General features: G+C 41.9%; 1 protein-coding gene across 10 annotated transcripts in view; it reads right to left on the reverse strand.

Annotated features, from left to right (window-relative positions):
• The window catches only part of PXYLP1 (2-phosphoxylose phosphatase 1), a 106,188-nt gene that overhangs the window by 47,028 nt on the left and 39,939 nt on the right, over nucleotides 1-19,221 (reverse strand). Inside the window, exon 1 of one of the 10 annotated variants that reach the window (XM_060395222.1) lies at nucleotides 122-280. The exons of the other annotated variants lie outside the window; for them this stretch is intronic. The gene's annotated coding sequence lies outside the window, so the exon portion shown is untranslated. Of the gene's footprint in view, nucleotides 1-121; nucleotides 281-19,221 lie in introns of those variants that run through there. 10 annotated transcript variants of the gene reach the window in all.

A 19,221-nucleotide genomic window follows, 5' to 3' on the forward strand; every position in this document is an offset into this window, starting at 1 on the left:
AAAGGGGCTATATTTAGTTCTAGATTGAAAATACTGAGGCTATGCTGGGTTAACCAGATGGCTGGGATCATGTGACTGCCTTACTGCTTTTAGTTCTCCAGCTCCTGACATCCCCACGTACCTGACACAAGCCTCCACGTGGGAACACCAAACATTTCCCCTTGATAGGCTCTGGGTTTCTGTGTCCCTACTTCCTGACTCTGCCTCGGCAGTCCGAATGGCAAATAATGGTCAGAATCTCATTCCTTCCGCTTGTGCTAGACCAGTCTGGTGTGTCCACAGCCCAGGAGCAGGGGGAGGGAGCAGCTCACTGACACTGAGCCCTGAGATAAGCACCTCCATGCTGTTCTCCTGGAACTCATTTTCCTAGAAAACTTGGAGAGGAAGGTCATGCTCTGTTCTTTCCTTTTTAAACAGCTAAATAATAATGACATAATGCAAAATGCACATAGCTTTGAAGTTTGTGTTTGCAGTTGGAGCTAGGATCCCAATGTGTGTGTAAGCGCTGTGAGTAAGCAGTGTGTGTACACAGGTGTGTGCCCATGTGAGAAGCCTGTGCCTGGTTCCAGTGTGTGCTTCTTCACTTCTCCAGTGGAAAAGACCCAGGGGAGCCCCAACACAGCGGAAAGCATGAGGCTTCAGAGGCTGGCAGAACTGTGTCAGTGCTCCGCTCGACTACTGCCTTCTGTGTGACCTCCTGACAACTGTATCTCGACAAGTTTCAGGACACTGATCTTTAAATAAGACTGGGGATAAGAGTATAAATGAGCAGAAGGGCAGTGAGGAGTGAATATCACAATACGCAGAGCACTTGGCACAAAGCAGGGATGTGCTGTGTCTGGCTCCCCAGCTCTGGAGGAATCATACAGACACCCCTGCTAGTAATTCAGTTGTCCAACTCTTTGAGACACCATGTACTGTAGCTCGCCAGGCTCCTCTGTCCATGGAATTCTCCAGGCAAGAACACTGGAGTGGGTTGCCATTCCCTTCTCCAGGGGATCTTCCCAACCCAGGGACCAAACCCAGGTCTCTTGCATTGCAGGTGGATTCTTTACCATCTGAGCCACCAGGGAAACTCCACCATCTAAACACAAAGATTTCCCTGAGCTGCTGCTTCTGCCGCACACTGTGGTTCCCCTTCCAAATCCTGGCCACCGCCACTTCCCTATTCACTGGCCCAGCCCCATCCATCAGGGGGGAGCCACGTTTGCAGCTTGCTCCTGCCCCCGCCTCCACCATGCCAGCCTTCCTCAGGGCTGACTCAGCTGCGGTGTCCTGCCTCGCCACAGGTTTTCCAGTCTGGAACATGTGTCTCGGCTTCTGTCGGAAGACAGGATTAACATCCAATGGACTCTGTCTGCGGCTCAAGCTCCAGCCCCATTCTCCAGAGTCCCTTTCTCCTTTCCATCCCTGGTGAGGAAGCTCTCCAGCACTCAAGAAATCAGGCATTCCTTGGGTTCCCTTCTGGTCATAATCCTGCATATTCACTCCACAGGAGCTTGGAGCACACACACACACACGGGGTCTCCTGCAACGCCTCTAGTTACTCCACTGGACTTGTCCACGTCATCACAAGTGATAGCCGGGACTCGGCCCTCAGCAGAGTCTCCACAGTCTGCTCACTCACAGCCCAGAAAGCAAAGTCCACAGGAAGAGACACTGCCACATCAGTAGGGGGAGTAGGACCGTGACCTACTTCAGAATAGCTCCCACATCTCCTAATTCTCAGACATCACCGTCCATGGAAGATGCTCTTGACTCAATACGGCATCATAACCAAATCCAACCCCTATAAATACTTCAGTGGAAACAACTGCTTCATGTTGTGGGCTGAACATCTAACAGTCACCAGTCATCAAATGTCTACTGGGCACAGTTTTAGTCCCTACTGCTAAACCCACAAAGTAAAAAATACCTTAAATCCAGAAATAGAATTATTACTCTGCATCCCTGATGAAGCAGCAAAAAAGAAAACAGATACACAGAAAACTCAGTCACCTTAATTTAACTTTACAATAGATTTGAAGAGTGAAAGAGAATACTTTAGAATGTAATTTTGAAAAAAAGCACTAGGAAATAGGCAGCTCTCATTACAGTATTATGGTAAATACCATTTCTGAATTAAGAGAAAAAAAAGAATATACCAAAGGCATTTTTACAAGCTACCATTCTACCATCAGAGATTTCCAAAGTCCAAGCCCTGGCCTGACTTTCACCTTGTAAAAGCTGGAAATGCCACGTTTAGTGACTCCAGTCTCAGAGTCCTCTTCAAAGTGTACAGAATTTAGGGTTTTAAACATTATCAAGACTGTTTGAAAGAAAAATGTGCATTCAATTATCTCATTTGTGTAGTTAAAATACCATTACCAGGAATAGAAAGATGGTATTAAAGAAAATGCTTTAGATGTATTCTATACTTTGATTTTTTTCGGTCCTAATCATTTTGGCCCAAGTAAATATAGCATTATAATTAAGAAAACCCTAAAGTCTATAATTGTGACCTAAATATGAACCAAACAAAGGTAAAAGCTACATCTTCATCGGCCTCCATCTCCAAGGTGACCTCAAAGTGGGGTTTAATTGCAAAATCAAAGATGCCTGGCTAAGAATAAACCAACCTTAAAGTCTGATGAGTGAGAGCCTGATAGATTCCAGAACCTCCTGGAAAGCACCATGGGGACTGTGGGCTCCCAGCTGTCACTCACATTCCAGCTACTCAAGTGACAGCTAATGTGCAGGCTGGGCTCTAAAGGTTGAAACCAATTCATTCATCCAGTCAATCAGTTGATTCAAAACAACGTTTATTTCCCCGAAGCCAATATGTGTCAGGCATCATCCAAAGTGTGCTTCCCTAGTGGCTCAGTGGTGAAGAATCTGCCTGCCGATGCAGAAGACATGGGTTTGATCCTTGAGCCAGGAATAATCCCTGGAGAAGGAAATGGCAACCCGCTCCAGTATTCTTGCCTGGGAAATCCCATAGACGGAGGAGCCTGGTGGCTACAGCCCACAGGGTTGCAAACAGTCAGACACAATTTAGCAACTAAACAATAACAACTTCCGAGGTGCCAAGAATGCAGGATACAGGACACAGTTTCTTCCATTTTGAAGCTCGTATCTGAAATGTACTTATGGGAGAAAGGATATGAGATCTAGGAATTGCTTTAAAATATTCTGGACGTGGGGGTGAGGTCAGTGGGGAGAGGTAAAAAATGAATTAATGAAATAAGACTTGCAAACTGTGACAACTTCTGAAGCTGGGTAATGAATATTAGAGGGTACCTCATATAATCCTCTGTGCTTCTGTGGATGCTTGACGTTTTAAGCATTTAAATAAAAAAAAAGGAAGCTCAGAGTCTGCTCAGTGGAATAATGAGTAAATGGACCATTAGGCTTGTGACACTAGAACCATCAATGAGAGGCAGAGTCAGGGAGGGAGGGGTTGACCCACCCAGGCCCAGAGAGGGTGGCAGGTTTCCTGTGCAGGAGGCTCTGCCCAAGTTCAGTCTTCAAGAGCAGCCTGGAGCTGAGGCATTTGTAATTGCATTTTAGGAAAATAACTGTATTTTAGGAATGAACCAAAGAAACAATCCTAAATGAGACCGTCCTGACTTGACGGGAGCAGGCGGAGGGCTTGCATCTTTGTAGGTGAGGAGACCCTGAACAGGGAGGTGGGTTAGCCTGAGCACCACCCCACAGCTTCACGTTAAGTGAGTCTGCTGTGCCTAGAGACTGCTGGCTGCCCAGAAACCCCACTGGGGCTGGGTCAGGGAGCCCTGATCTCATCTGGGTCTGCTCCTCCATGTGGCGTTTGCCTGTGGTCTGGCAACAACAGGTGGGCGGTCACCCAACAGGTGGGTGGCCACAAGAGCCTCACTCCCCCCACCTAGGCCAGCCTGCCCACAAAACTAAGGAATCCCACCACTAAGGGGACTATATTGCACACCCACTGGTGCCCCCTCCCTTCCTGGAGTCCCCTCTGAGCACACAGCCACTGACCTCCAGGATGGAGCAAGAGGCAGCATCTAATGTCAGGAGCCAGGCCACCAAGCAGTGTCGGCTTGAGGGACAGGCCTGCTTCACACACTGACCCTCATTTTCTAGGGCTGGGGTTCTACCTCTTCCCAGCATAGCCTTCTCTGGGAACACAGGACTGGGGCAGGCCGAGGTCTCCCTGCCCCTCTCAGCAGGAGCGGCACTTGAAAGGATGCTTGAGAGCCATGTGACGAGCCCCCATGGAACATTCTGCACTGTGCCCCACACTGACCCCCCAGACGCCTCTCTCACCTGCAATACTCTCCTCCCGAAGAACAGCCTGTGCTGGTGAGGGGTGCTGTAACCCACAGTGTCATGCCCAGATGTGATACAGAGTGGCAACAGCCCCTCCTGGCTATGGGGTCACCATGGAGGGGGAGAATCGATGCTGCAGATCACCCCCGACGTTGGCCCTGACTTCTGGGCTCACCATGACCTTGGTATGCCTCACAAATCCCACTGCAGTCCCAGTCCTCCCCATGACATGGAGTTAAGCCTGTGGGCTCTGGAGTCAGATGGCCAGGTCTCCTTCTCTAAGCCTTCTTGAGCCACAGCTGCCCCATCCGTGAAATGGAACAATCCGTCTCACAGGGCATGTAAGGGCTCACAGGGTCAATCCACATAAGGGACACAGCCCAGTTCCGGGCTCCTAGTAAACTCCCAGTAAAGGTCAGCAGTGACTTTCGTTATGGCTTTAACACCCACAACCCACGTGCGGCTGCTCAGCCTGCTGCTGCCTTGTCTCTGCACCCACTCCAGAGGCAGAATGCCTGTGCATGCCGGCCATGCCAGAACAAGTCAGAGTCTGAAGAGGTTTTAAACATTACCTGGTACAAGGCCCCCGTCTGACTGGGAAGACAGGCCAAGGGCAGGTCAGAACTGGCGCAAGGGTGCTCAGGGAGCCTGGCCCTCCTGGCTCACACACCTGCTCCACAACCTGAGAGTGGCAGCCAGCACTCTGCTGTGGTCACGCTCACACGTCTGCCTCTTCACTGTGGCAGATACTCCTCCAGTGTCTATTCTCACTTTCTTACCAACAGAATCCTCTAAGTTTCAGCTGGACACATGGCCACCCAGCTAGAGACAGGTACTTCTCAGACTCTCTTGCAACTAGTCATCATCATGTGACCACGTCATCATGTGACCAGGTTCCACCCAATGAATTGTGATTGTAAGTAATCTGTGCAATTCTGGGAAAAAGGAGGCTGCCTACACTGCCCCACTTTGCCCTTCCTTCCTCCCCGCCCCACACTCTGAAACACTGGAGTAGTGGTGAGCCAGCTTTCTTGATGCCCATGGAGACAACATCCATGTGAATGACAGAGAAGAACCGTAGATGACCCTGTGGGATAGTCCACCCAACTCCTTGACCATCTATCAGTTCATACTTTTTGTTGTTCAGTTGCTAAGTCATGTCCTATTCTTTGCAACCCCATAGGCTGCAGCATGCCTGCCTTCCCCGTCCTTCACTACCTCCTGGAGTTTGCTCAGACTCATGTTTATCGAGCTGGTGATGCCATCCAACTGTCCATCCTCTGTCACCCTCTTCTCCTGACTTCAATCTTTCCCAGCATCAGGGTCTTTTCTAATGAGTCAGCTCTTCACATCAGGTGGCCAAAGTATTGGAGCTTCAGCTTCAGCATCAGTCCTTCCAATGAATATTCAGGGTTGATTTCCTTTAGGATTGACTGGTTTGATTTCCTTGCAGTTCAAGGGACTCTCAGGAGTCTTCTCCAGCACCACAATTCAAATCATCAATTCTTAAGTGCTCAGCCTTTTCTATGGTCCAACTCTCATATCTGTACATGACTACTGGAAAAATCATAGCTTTGACTATACGGACCTTTGTCAACAAAGTGATGTTTCTGCTTTTTAATACACTGGCTAGCTTTTCCTCCAAGGAGAAAGCATCTTTTAATTTTGTGGCTGTAGTTACCATCCTCAGTGATTTTGGTCCCCAAGAAAATAAAATATGTCACTAAAATGTATCTCACAACCTTTGTAAGTCATTGTTATCTCAATTCTTTTAAAGCAGCCAGAGAAGTACCCTAACTAGAATTCACCATTAGCTCTAAAGAACACTGGTCCTCTCTATGAGGCCTCCCTCTGAGGGATGTTATGAATAAGCACACACATATTCATGGTGAACTGCATGAGGCTCATCGCTGACCAGGCTGAACATCACTCTTAGATGTGATATAAATGAGACATGGCTGGGGTAACCTCTGTTCTTTTTGAGTTGTATGTTTTGTTTTATCTCAAACTATCCATGTAGCTATCCAGATGGCTTGGCTGCAAGTAACAGAAAACCCTACTAATGCAAAGGGACTCATCAACATTCTCACACAATGATGCACAATGTTAGGAACTGCTGCTCCAGAGTGGCTGAAGTCAGCAACTTGAAGGCATCATCAGGAAGCCAGGATCTGTTCATCTCCGGGCTTTCTGCCATCCCCTGTGCTTAGGATGGCTCCCCTCAAGAGTCACAGATGGTGACCACTTTCCAGGCATCACACTTGGCCCTATGCAGAGGCAGAAGGGGACGATCCCGCACACGTCTACTGGAAGCCAGGATGCCCTCCCGGAAACTCTCCAGTGGACTTCCCCAAATGCCTAACGGCCAGAACTGTCACATGCCCGTGCTCCAGACCAATTGCTGGCACCAGGAATGGAGCTCAGAGACTGGGTAAAATCAATCAGGATTCATCTCCTGGCAGGATGAGACCCACACAGGGAGGGAGACAGTGGAGACCTGAACAGAACTGGAGCTCTGTCAGGGCGGAGGGAGGGAGGGGATGCCTGTACCAACCCACAGCTGGAGAAGATCTGACAACACACACAGTTATTCTAGAAAATTATTCTCAAACCCAGTCATCTGATGACAGCAGCAGCCCTTTTCAGATCTAGCAATCAAAGCACATGTCGTCATAATTATATGTTTAAGGGGCATCAGTGCTGGTTTGCTCGGGTATAACCAGCAGAGCAGCATCCCTCAGCCTACTGACTACAGGCTCTACTAAACAGACCTTTTATTCCATATTCACATGTGCTTAAATATGCAGCATGAATTATTTGTCATTTCTTCCCAAACAGGACTTTGAGGCACATAATCTGCAGAATTAGTATTTTTAAATCCCTGAATGAGTAAAGTGTTTTTTTCCCCCCCCTGTATTTTCAAGCTACAGGTACCCACCACTTTCCCTTTTGAGATTTTTTTCCAGCTCGACAAAGGATAAACTTGTGAGGGCTACTGATCATTTCTCAGAACCAGAACAGACTGAAATAAATAATCCAGCAAGCCAGGATTTTCACTTTTATTTTATCTTCAGTGATTTTTTTCCCCCCTGACATTTGAGGAGATGTCTGGGTTCTAGCCAACTTGGCTGCCTTGCTCTTTCTTAAGTTTTAGAGGCACTGCATCTGAAACTGGCATTCTTATTTTAGAATGTCAAGAGCAATGATAAGTACCTCAACACAAAAAGGAGAACACGCAGTTGGCAAGCCTTACTCACCACAAAACCACTTAAAAATATAGCTGATTCTTTTTATTTTGCAAGCAAACTGTGTCAATTAAAAGTTTCTTAAAATGTCAAGGAAAGCACAAAAGGACTGAATAGGCAGGGCTGTAAAACTGGAAATGTAAGTGGTGTACAATTGAAGATTTCAGTAATAAAGTAATAATTTTAAAGGCCAAAAAAAAAAAAAAAAAAAGGCTTACAATGTCCTGAGAATCTCAACTGTGCAAGGTGAATCAAGCATGCCTGAAAGTACAGGCTGCCAAGGTCACTGATGCTTTTTGAACAGCTGTATTTTCTATGTTAACAATACTACAGGGAAATAGAATTTTGCTATGGACAGATCCATGAACAGAGCACTCGTCCACACAACAGACTGAGGCATTTCTCCCAAGGAGGCCTTATTCAGGCTGGGAGCACACTCACCGAGAGAGCCTTGACAAACCCGTGCTCGCCGCTGGCCCATCTCATGACTCAGCTGTGACGGGGCATGAGGCCCCAGGTCCTCACAGTGGGTCACCGTGGGTCACTATCACTGCTAGTGCTGGTGGGCAGGAGCTCTATGCCTCTAAAATACCTTTCAGAAAACTTCTGGGTGGGGAGTAACCAAGCCTGTGTGCCGTAACTACTAAGCCCACAATCCAGGGCCCACAAGCTACAACCATGAAGCCCTAATGCGCCAGAGCCTGAGCTTTGCAACAAGAGAAGCCGCCACAATGAGAAGCCCATGCACTACACGGAAGAGTAGCCCCACTCAGCACTAGAGAAAGCCCAAGCGCAACAACAAAGACCCAGCATAGGCACAAAGAAATAAATTAAAAATTTAAAGAAAGAAAGAGAACTGCTGGGTGACTCAGTGAGAGGCTGGCAGCATCAATATCGATACAGAATTAGCCTTCCTACCTAAGGAGGTGGTCAAATGGGCAACTACCTGCTGGAGGTGCTGTGGAGGGGTGACAGGGGATGACTTGTAACCGCATCCATATGGTGAGATCCAAAAATTCTCTAATTCAGATGTTCTGAGAAACTCTCAAAACTGGTGTGGTGTTTTTGTTTCCTTTGCATGTATGAAGAGACAGGTAGAGCAAAAACAGAGCTAAGAACATGGTCACATAGAGACACAGACATTTATCTTGGAAGGACTCTGGATTGCTATTTAGTCTCAGTTCCCTTCCATCTGATCCCATTACTTCATGGTAAATAGATGGGGAAACAATGGAAATGGCAAGAGACTTTATTTTGGGGGGGCTCCAAAATCACTGCAGATGGTGACTATAGCCATGAAATTAAAAGACGCTTTTTCCTTGGAAGAAAAGCTATGACCAACCTAGAGAGCATATTAAAAAGCAGAGATATTACTTTACCAACAAAGGTCCACGTAGTAAAAAATATGGTTTTTCCAGTGGTCATGTATGGATGTGAGAGTTGGACTATAAAGAAAGCTGAGCACCAAAGAACTGATGCTTTTGAGCTGTGGTGTTGGAGAAGATTCTTGAGAGTCCCTTGGACTGCAAGGGACTGATCCAATCAGTCAAACCTAAAGGAAATCAATCCTGAATATTCATTGGAAGGACTGATGCTAAAGCTGAAACTCCAATACTTTGGCCACCTGATGCCAAGAACTGACTCATTGGAAAAAACCCTGAAGCTGTGAAAGATTGAAGGTGGGAAGAGAAGGGTGTGACAAAGAATGAGATGGTTGGATGGTAGCAATGACATGAGTTTGAGTAGGCTCTGGGAGTTGGTGATGGACAGGGAAGCCTGGCGTGCTACAGTCCATGGGGTCGCAAAGAGTCAGACATGACTGAGCAACTGAACTGACTAACCCTTCCAATAAAGTAGGGAATAACACTATAATAAGTTCCATTTAGATTGAATCCTCTTGAAGTTGTAATGAAATACAAGCCTCAAAGTCAATGGTACTCATATATATAATGGTGAAAATCTAAAAGTTTTTTTCTCTATTAGAAACAAGACAAGAATGCCCACTCTTGCCACTTTTGTTCAGTACAGTACTAGAAGTCCTAGCCAGAGCAATTAGGCAAGATAAAGAATTAAAAGGCATTCAAACCAGAATGGAAGAAGTAAAACTCTATCTGCAGATGACATAATATTATACACAGAAAACCCTAAAGATTCCACCAAAAAACTGTTGGAACTAATAAACAATCTCAGTAAAGTCATAGGATACAAAGTCAATATACAAAAATCAGTTCCTTTCTACATTAAAAACAAGCTATCAGAAAAAGAAATTAAGAAAACAATTCCATCTACAACTGAATCAAAAAGAATAATACCAGGAATAAATTTAACTAAGGAGGTAAAAGACCTGTACACTGAAAACAATAAGGTATTGATGAAAGACAGTGAAGACAAAATAAATGGAAATATTCCATACTCATAGTTTAGAAGAATTAATATTGTTAAAATGTTCATACTACCTAAGGAAATCTACATATTTTATCAAAATTCCAATGTCATTTTTCACAGAAATAGAAAAACAATTAAAATGTGTAAGGGACACCGAAGAACACAATTAGCCAAAGCAATCTTGAGAAAGAACAAAGCTAGAGGCATCACACTTCCTGATTTCAAGCTACATTATAAAACTATAGTAATTAAAACAGTACGCTATTGGCATAAAAACAGACACACAGATCAATGGAACAGAATGGAGAATCAGAAATAAACCCACACATATATGATTAACTGATTTACAACAAAGAAGCAAAGAATAAGGAAAGGATAGCCTCTTCAATAAATGGTACTGGAAAACTGGATAGCTACATGGAAAAGAATGAAACTGGATCCTTATCTCACACCATACATAAAAACTGACTCAAAATGGATTAAAGATTTGAACATAAGGCCTGTAATTATAAAATTCCTAGAAGAAAACATAGAGGGGTAAGCTCCAAGATCACTTAGCAGTGATTTATTTTTTTTTTTTGGATTTGGACACCACAAGCAAAGGCAACAAAAGCAAAAATAAATGAGCGGGAATATATTGAACTCAGAAGCTTCTGCACAGCAAAGGAAATCACCAACAAAATGAAAACGAATGAGATAAAACATCTGCAAACCATCTATGAAATAAGGAGTTAATATCCAAATTATGTATAAAGAACTTACACAACTCAACAGTAAAAAACAAGCAATCTGATTTAAATAGAGAAGAGACACTGAACAGACATTTTTCCAAAGAAAATATACAAACGGCCAACAAGTACATGAAAATATGGTCAATATCACTAATCATCAGGAAAACACAAATCAAAACCACAAGGAGATACCACCTCACACCTATTAGACTGGCTATTTTCAAAAAAGACACAAGATAATATGTGTTAGGATATGGAGAAAAAAGAACCCTCATGCACACTGGTTGGGATGTAACTTGGTGCAGCCCCTAGAGAAAACAGTATAGAGGATCCTTAAAAAAGTAAACATAGAACTACCATATGATCCAGTAATTCCACTTCTGGGTGTATGTCTCAAGGAAACAAAATCACACTCTTGAAGACACATCTGCACCCCACATTCACAGCAGCATTATTTACAATAACCGAGATATACCTCTGTATCTATCACATCTTTATGCACATTACATTTTCTTTACCCATTCACCTGTTGATGGATACTTAGGTTGTTTATACACACAAATGCATGCACATACACACACACACAAACACATATGCATGCACACACAATGGGATATTATTCAGCCATGAAAAATAAGGAAGTCCTACCATTTGTGGCAACATGATGGAGGCTGAAATCATTATGGTTAGTGAAATAAGTCAGACAGAATAAGACAAATATCGTATGATCTTACTTATATGTGAAATAATCTTAAAAACAAAACTGAACTCATAGAAAAAGAGAGCAGATTGGTGGTTGCCAAAGGTAAGGTATGGGCAGTAGGAGAAATGAGCGAAGGCAGTCAAAAGGTACAAGCTTCCAACTATAAGATAAATAAATTCTTGGGATGTTATATATAGCATAATGACTATGGTTAACAATACTCTATCACATATTTGAAAGTTGTTAAGAGAACAGATCTTCAAAGTTTTCACTGCAAGAAAAAAATGTTTTGTAACATTGTGAGATAAATGATATTAACTAGACTCACTGTGGTGATTATTTTGCAATACACACATATACCAAATCCTTATGTTATACACCTTAAGCTAATACAATGTTGTATGTCAGCTGTATCAATCAAACTGAAAGAAAAAGAAGATAGGATATGAATTGGTGTTGAGTATATATGAATGTATAGTGTTAAAAAATAATAAAATGACCAAAAGAAAAGAGAGAAAGGCAAACTTGAAAGTCACATGCTACAGAAAGAGAGCTTCCACAAGCTTGGCACACCAGATCTGTGTGGAACACAGGTCCCCCCTCTTTAACACACCTCCATCCTTGATATCATTGTCCTGGAACCACATCAGACTGTTTTTGGAAATGAAAAATAATCTATTGTGTTAAGCCACTGAAGTTTGGAAGTTTATTTGTTATAGTAGCTTAACACAATTCCTAACAATTACGTGTCCATATACATAGAAAGCCTATGTGTGTGTGTGTGTCTGTGTGTCTGTGTGTATAAAGGGATGTATGCTTCAGGTGGAGGATAGGCAAGACGTATTGGCCCAGGTTGCTCATATATTGCCCACAAGAGCCTCCACAGGGGCATCATTTGAATATTTGATAGCTGGAAAAAAATTACGTGCTCTAAAATAAGAACACTGCAAAATTGAAATCAATAAATCCTTAATCAAATGTCCAACTGTAACATTATATCAACCTCATTAATTGTTAAATTTAGTATTCATGAAACTTTCATTACATTTGAAGGAATGTGTGGGTTGGGTTTTTCTCATTTTAAAACAAAATTCCCCAATTGTAATTTATTTATTTATTTTTTCTGATACTTTTATTTTTATTTTTTTAATATGTTTATTTTAATTGGAGGTTAATTACTTTACAATCTTGTATTGGTCTTACCATACATCAACATGAATCCAGCACGGTGTACACGTGTTCCCCATCCTGAACCCCTCTCCCACCTCCCTCCCTGTACCATACCTGTAGGTCATCCCAGTGCACCAGCATCGAACCTGGACTGGTGATTCGTTTCATATATGATAGTAAACATGTTTCTATGCCATTCTCCCAAATCATCCCACCCTCTCCCTCTCCCACAGAGTCCAAAAGACTGTTCTATACATCTGTGTCTCTTTTGCTCTCTCGCATACAGGGTTATCATTACCATCTTTCTAAATTCCATATATATGAGTTAGTATACTGTATTGGTGTTTTTCTTTCTGGCTTACTTCACTCTGTATAATAGGCTCCAGTTTCATCCATCTCATTAGAACTGATTCAAATGTATTCTTTTTAATGGCTGAGTAATACTCCATTGTGTACATGTACCACAGCTTTCTTATCCACTCATCTGCTGATGGACATCTAGGTTGCTTCCATGTCCTGGTTATTGTAAACAGTGCTCCAATGAACATTCGGGTACACGTGTCTCTTTCAATTCTGGTATCCTCAGTGTGTATGCCCAGCAGTGAGATTGCTGGGTCATAAGGCAGTTCTATTTCCAGTTTTTAAAGGAATCTCCACACTGTTCTCCATAGTGGCTGTATAGTTTGCATTCCCACCAACAGTGTAAGAGGGTTCCCTTTTCTCCACACCCTCTCCAGCATTTATTGCTTGTAGACTTTTGGATCACAGCCATTCTGACTGGCGTGAAATGGTACCTCATTGTGGTTTTGATTTGCACTTCTCTGATAATGAGTGATGTTGAGCATCTTTTCATGTCTTAGCCATCTGTATGTCTTCTTTGGAGAAATGTCTATTTAGTTCTTTGGCCCATTTTTTGATTGGGTCGTTTATTTTTCTGGAATTGAGCTGCAGGAGTTGCTTGTATGTTTTTGAGATTAGTTGTTTGTCAGTTGCTTCATTTGCTATTATTTTCTCCCATTCTGAAGGCTGTCTTTTCACCTTGCTTATAGTTTCCTTTGTTGTGCAGAAGCTTTTAAGTTTAATTAGGTCTTATTTATTTTTGCTTTTATTTCCATATTCTGGGAGGTGGGTCATAGAGGATCCTGCTGATTTATGTCGGAGAGTGTACTGCCTATGTTCTCCTCTAGGAGTTTTATAGTTTCTGGTCTTACGTTTAGATCTTTAATCCATTGAGTTAATTTTTGTGTATGGTGTTAGAAAGTGTTCTAGTTTCATAATTTTACAAGTGGTTGACCAGTTTTCCCAGCATCACTTGTTAAAGAGATTGTCTTTTCTCCATTGTATATTCTTGCCTCCTTTGTCAAAGATAAGGTGTCCATAGGTGCGTGGATTTATCTCTGGACTTTCTATTTTGTTCCATTGATCTATATTTCTGTCTTTGTGCCAGTACCATACTGTTTTGATGACTGTGGCTTTGTAGTACAGCCTGAAGTCAGGCAGGTTGATTCCTCCAGTTCCATTCTTCTTTCTCAAGATTGCTTTGGCTATTTGAAGTTTTTGTATTTCCATACAAACTGTGAAATTATCTGTTCTAGCTCTGTGAAAAATACTGTTGGTAGCTTGATAGGGATTGCATTGAGTCTATAGATTGCTTTGGGTAGTATACTCATTTTCACTATATTGATTCTTCCGATCCATGAACATGGTATATTTCTCCATCTACTAGTGTCCTCATTTGTTTCACCAGTGTTTTATAATTTTCTATATATAGGTCTTTAGTTTCTTGAGGTAGATATATTTCTAAGTATTTTATTCTTTTCGTTGCAATGGTGAATGGAATTGTTTCCTTAATTTCTCTGTTTTCTCATTATTAGTATATAGGAATGTACGGGATTTCTGTGTGTTGATTTTATATCCTGCAACTTTACTATATTCATTGATTAGCTCTAGTAATTTTCTGGTGGAGTCTTTAGGGTTTTCTATGTAGAGGATCATGTCATCTGCAAACAGTGAAAGTTTTACTTCTTTTCCGATTCGGATTTCTTTTATTTCTTTTTCTGTTCTGATTGCTGTGGCCAAAACTTCCAAAACTATGTTGAATAGTAGTGGTGAAAGTGGGCACCCTTGTCTCGTTCCTGACTTTAGGGGAAATGCTTTCAATTTTTTTACCACTGAGGATAATGTTTGCTGTGGGTTTGTCATATATAGCTTTTATTATGTTGAGGTATGTTCCTTCTATTCCTGCTTTCTGGAGAGTTTTTTAAATCACAAATGGATGTTGAATTTTGTCAAAGGCTTTCTCTGCATCTATTGAGATAATCATATGGCTTTTATTGTTCAATTTGTTAATGTGGTGTATTATATTGATTGATTTGTGGATATTGAAGAATCCTTGCATCCCTGGGATAAAGCCCACTTGATCATGGTGTATGATCTTTTTAATGTGTTGTTGGATTCTGATTGCTAGAATTTTGTTAAGGATTTTTGGATCTATGTTCATCAGTGATATTGGCCTGTAGTTTTCTTTTTTTGGGTGTGGCATCTTTGTCAGGTTTTGGTATTAGGGCAGTGGTGGCCTCATAGAATGAGTTTGGAAGTTTATCTTCCTCTGCAATTTTCTGGAAGAGTTTGAGTAGGACAGGTGTTAGCTCTTCTCTAAATTTTTGGTAGAATTCAGCTGTGAAGCTGTCTGGACCTGGGCTTTTGTTTGCTGGAAGATTTCTGCTTACAGTTTCAATTTCTGTGCTTGTGATGGGTCTGTTAAGATTTTCTATTTCTTCCTGGTTCAGTTTTGGAAAGCTGTACTTTTCTAAGAATTTGTCCATTTCTTCCAAGTTGTCCATTTTATTGGCATATAATTGCTGATAGTAGTCTTTTATGATCCTTTGTATTTCTGTGTTGTCTGTTGTGATCTCTCCAATTTCATTTCAAATTTTATTGATTTGATTTTTCTCCCTTTGTTTCTTGATGAGTCTGGCTAATGGTTTGTCAATTTTATTTATCCTTTCAAAGAACCAGCTTTTGGCTTTGTTGATTTTTGCTATGGTCTCTTTTGTTTCTTTTGCATTTATTTCTGCCCTAATTTTTAAGATTTCTTTCCTTCTACTAACCCTGGGGTTTTCATTTCTTTCTTTTCTAGTTGCTTTAGGTGTAGAGTTAGGTTATTTATTTGACTTTTTTCTTGTTTCTTGAGGTATGCCTTTATTGCTATAAACCTTCCCCTTAGCACTGCTTTTACAGTGTCCCACAGGTTTTGGGTTGTTGTGTTTTCATTTTCATTTGTTTCTATGCATATTTTGATTTTTGATTTCTTCTGTGATTTGTTGGTTATTCAGCAGCGTGTTGTTCAGCCTCCATATGTTGGAATTTTTAATAGTTTTTCTCCTGTAATTGAAATCTAATCTTACTGCTTGTGGTCAGAAAAGATGCTTGGAATGATTTCAATTTTTTTTTGAATTTACCAAGGCTAGATTTATGGCCCAGGATGTGATCTGTCCTGGAGAAGGTTCCGTGTGTGCTTGAGAAAAAGGTGAAATTCATTGTTTTGGGGTGAAATGTCCTATAGATATCAATTAGGTCTAACTGGTCCATTGTATCATTTAAAGTTTGTGTTTCCTTGTTAATTTTCTGTTTAGTTGATCTATCCATAGGTGTGAGTGGGGTATTAAAGTCTCCCACTATTATTGTGTTATTGTTAATTTCCCCTTTCATACTTGGTAGCATTTGTCTTACATATTGTGGTGCTCCTATGTTGGGTGCATATATATTTATAATTGTTATATCTTCTTCTTGGATTGATCCTTTGATCATTATGTCGTGTCCTTCTTTGTCTCTTTTCACTGCTTTTGTTTTAAGGTGTATTTTATCTGATATGAGTATTGCTACTCCTGCTTTCTTTTGGTCTCTATTTGCATGGAATATCTTTTCCAGCCCCTCACTTTCAGTCTGTTTGTGTCCCCTGTTTTGAAGTGGGTGTCTTGTAGACAACATATATAGGGGTCTTGTTTTTGCATCCATTCAGCCAGTCTTTGTCTTTTGGTTGGGGCATTCAACCCATTTACATTTAAGGTAATTATTGATAAGTCAATGGCAACCCACTCCAGTACTCTTGCCTGGAAAATCCCATGGACGGTGAAGCCTGGTAGGCTGCAGTCCATGGGGTCGCAAAGAGTCAGACACGACTGAGCGACTTCACTTTCACGCATTGGAGAAGGAAATGGCAACCCACTCCAGTGTTGTCTGGAGAATCCCAGGGAAGGCAGAGCCTGGTGGGCTGCCATCTAGGGGGTCTCACAGAGTCGGACACAACTGAAATGACTTAGCAGCTTAGCATGATCTCATTGCCATTTACTTTATTGTTTTGGGTTTGAGTTTATACACCCTTTTTGTGTTTCCTGTCTAGAGAAGATCCTTCAGCATTTGCTGGAGGGCTGGTTTGGTGGTGCTGAATTCTCTCAGCTTTTGCTTGTCTGTAAAGCTTTTGATTTCTCCTTCATATTTGAATGAGATCCTTCCTGGGTACAGTAATCTGGGCTGTAGGTTATTTTCTTTCATCACTTTAAGTATGTCCTGCCATTCCCTCCTGGCCTGAAGAGTTTCTGTTGAAAGATCAGCTGTTATCCTTATGGGAATCCCCTTGTGTGTTATTTGTTGTTTTTCCCTTGCTTCTTTTAATATTTGTTCTTTGTGTTTGATCTTTATTAATTTGATTAATGTGTGTCTTGGGGTGTTTTGCCTTGGGTTTATCCTGTTTGGGACTCTCTGGGTTTCTTGGACTTGGGTGATTATTCCCTTCCCCATTTTAGGGAAGTTTTCAACTATTATATCCTCAAGTATTTTCTCATGGTCTTTCTTTTTGTCATCTTCTTCTGGGACTCCTATGATTCGAATGTTGGGGCATTTAACCTTGTCCTGGAGGTCTCTGAGATTGTCTTCATTTCTTTTAATTTGTTTTTCTTTTTTCCTCTCTGATTCATTTATTTCTACCATTCTATCTTCTACTTCACTAATCCTACCTTCTGCCTCTGTTATTCTACTATTTGTTGCCTCCAGAGTGTTTTTGATCTCATTTATTGCATTATTCATTATATATTGACTCTTTTTTATTTCTTCTAGGTCCTTGTTAAACCTTTCTTGCATCTTCTCAATCCTTGTCTCCAGGCTATTTATCTGTGATTCCATTTTGTTTTTGAGATTTTGGATCATTTTCACTATCATTATTTGGAATTCTTTATCAGGTAGATTCCCCATCTTCCTCTTTTGTTTGGTTTGGTGGGCATTTATCCTGTTCCTTTACCTGCTGAGTATTCCTCTGTCTCTTCATCTCGTTTACATTGCTGTGTTGGGGTGGCCTTTTTGTATTCTGGCAGTTTCTGGAGTTCTCTTTATTGTGGAGTTTCCTCACTGTGGGTGGGGTTGTATGGGTGGCTTGTCAAGGTTTCCTGGTTAGGGAAGCTTGTGTTGGTGTTCTGGTGGGTGGAGCTGGATTTCTTCTCTCTGGAGTGCAATGAAGTGACCAGTAATGAGTTATGAGATGTCAATGGGTTTGAAGTGACTTTGGGCAGACTGTATATTGAAGCTCAGGCTGTGTTCCCATGTTGCCAGAGAATTTGTGTGGTATGTCTTGCTCTGGAACTTGTTGGCCCTTGGGTGATGCTTGGTTTCAGTGCAGGTATAGAGGCGTTTGATGAGCCCCTGTCAATTAATGTTCCCTGGAGTCAGGAGTTCTCTGGTGTTCTCAGGATTTGGACTTAAGCCTCCTGCTTCTGGTTTTCAGTCATATTTTTACAGTAGCCTCAAGACTTCTCCATCTATACAGCACCACTGATAAAACATCTAGGTTAAAGATGAAAAGTTTCTCCACAGTGAGGGACACCCAGAGAGGTTCACAGAGTTACATGGAGAAGAGAAGAGGAAGGAGGGAGTTAGAGGCGACCCGAATGAGATGAGGTGGAATCAAAAGAGGAGACAGCAAGCTAGCCAGTAATCACTTCCTTATGTGCACTCCACAGTCTGGACCACTCGGAGATGTTCACAAAGTTATACAGAGAAGAGAAGAGGGAGGAAGGAGACAGAGGTGGCCAGGAGGATAAAGGGGGGAATCAAAAGGAGAGAGACAGATCCAGCCAGTAATCAGTTCCCTAAGTGTTCTCCACCATCTGGAACACACAAAGAGATTCACAGAGTTGGGTAGAGAAGAGAAGGGGGAGGGAGGAGATAGAGGCGACCTGGTGAAGAAAAAGGAGAGTCCAAAGCAGGAGAGAGCAGTCAAGCCAGTAATCTTGCTCCTAAGTAAAAATGGGTACTGAAGATTGGGTTCTTAAAGGTACAAAATTGATAACAAATACCAAAAAGCGAAGATTAAAAGTCTAGAGTAGAGGTTGGATTTTCAAAAATACAATATTAAAGAAAGGAAAAAAAAAAAGCAAAGTCACAAAAATTATAAAAAGAAAATATATATATGAAGTTTCCTTTAACAAATAGGGTCTCTTTTTTTTGCAAAGTTATAGTAGGTTATACAAATGAAAATTAAAGGAGTAATAGAGGACTTAAAATTTTTAAAAAAAGAATGATAGTAAAAATATATCTAGGACTTTCTCTGGTGTTGCCGTGGGCAGTGTGGAGTCAGTTCATTTTCGGATAGTTTCTTGGTCCAGCTTATATTTCTCAAGATCCATAGGCCCCTTCCTATGCAGTCAGT

The sequence above is a fragment of the Ovis aries genome, chromosome 1 (assembly GCF_016772045.2).
Source record: "Ovis aries strain OAR_USU_Benz2616 breed Rambouillet chromosome 1, ARS-UI_Ramb_v3.0, whole genome shotgun sequence".
NCBI lineage: Eukaryota > Metazoa > Chordata > Mammalia > Artiodactyla > Bovidae > Ovis > Ovis aries.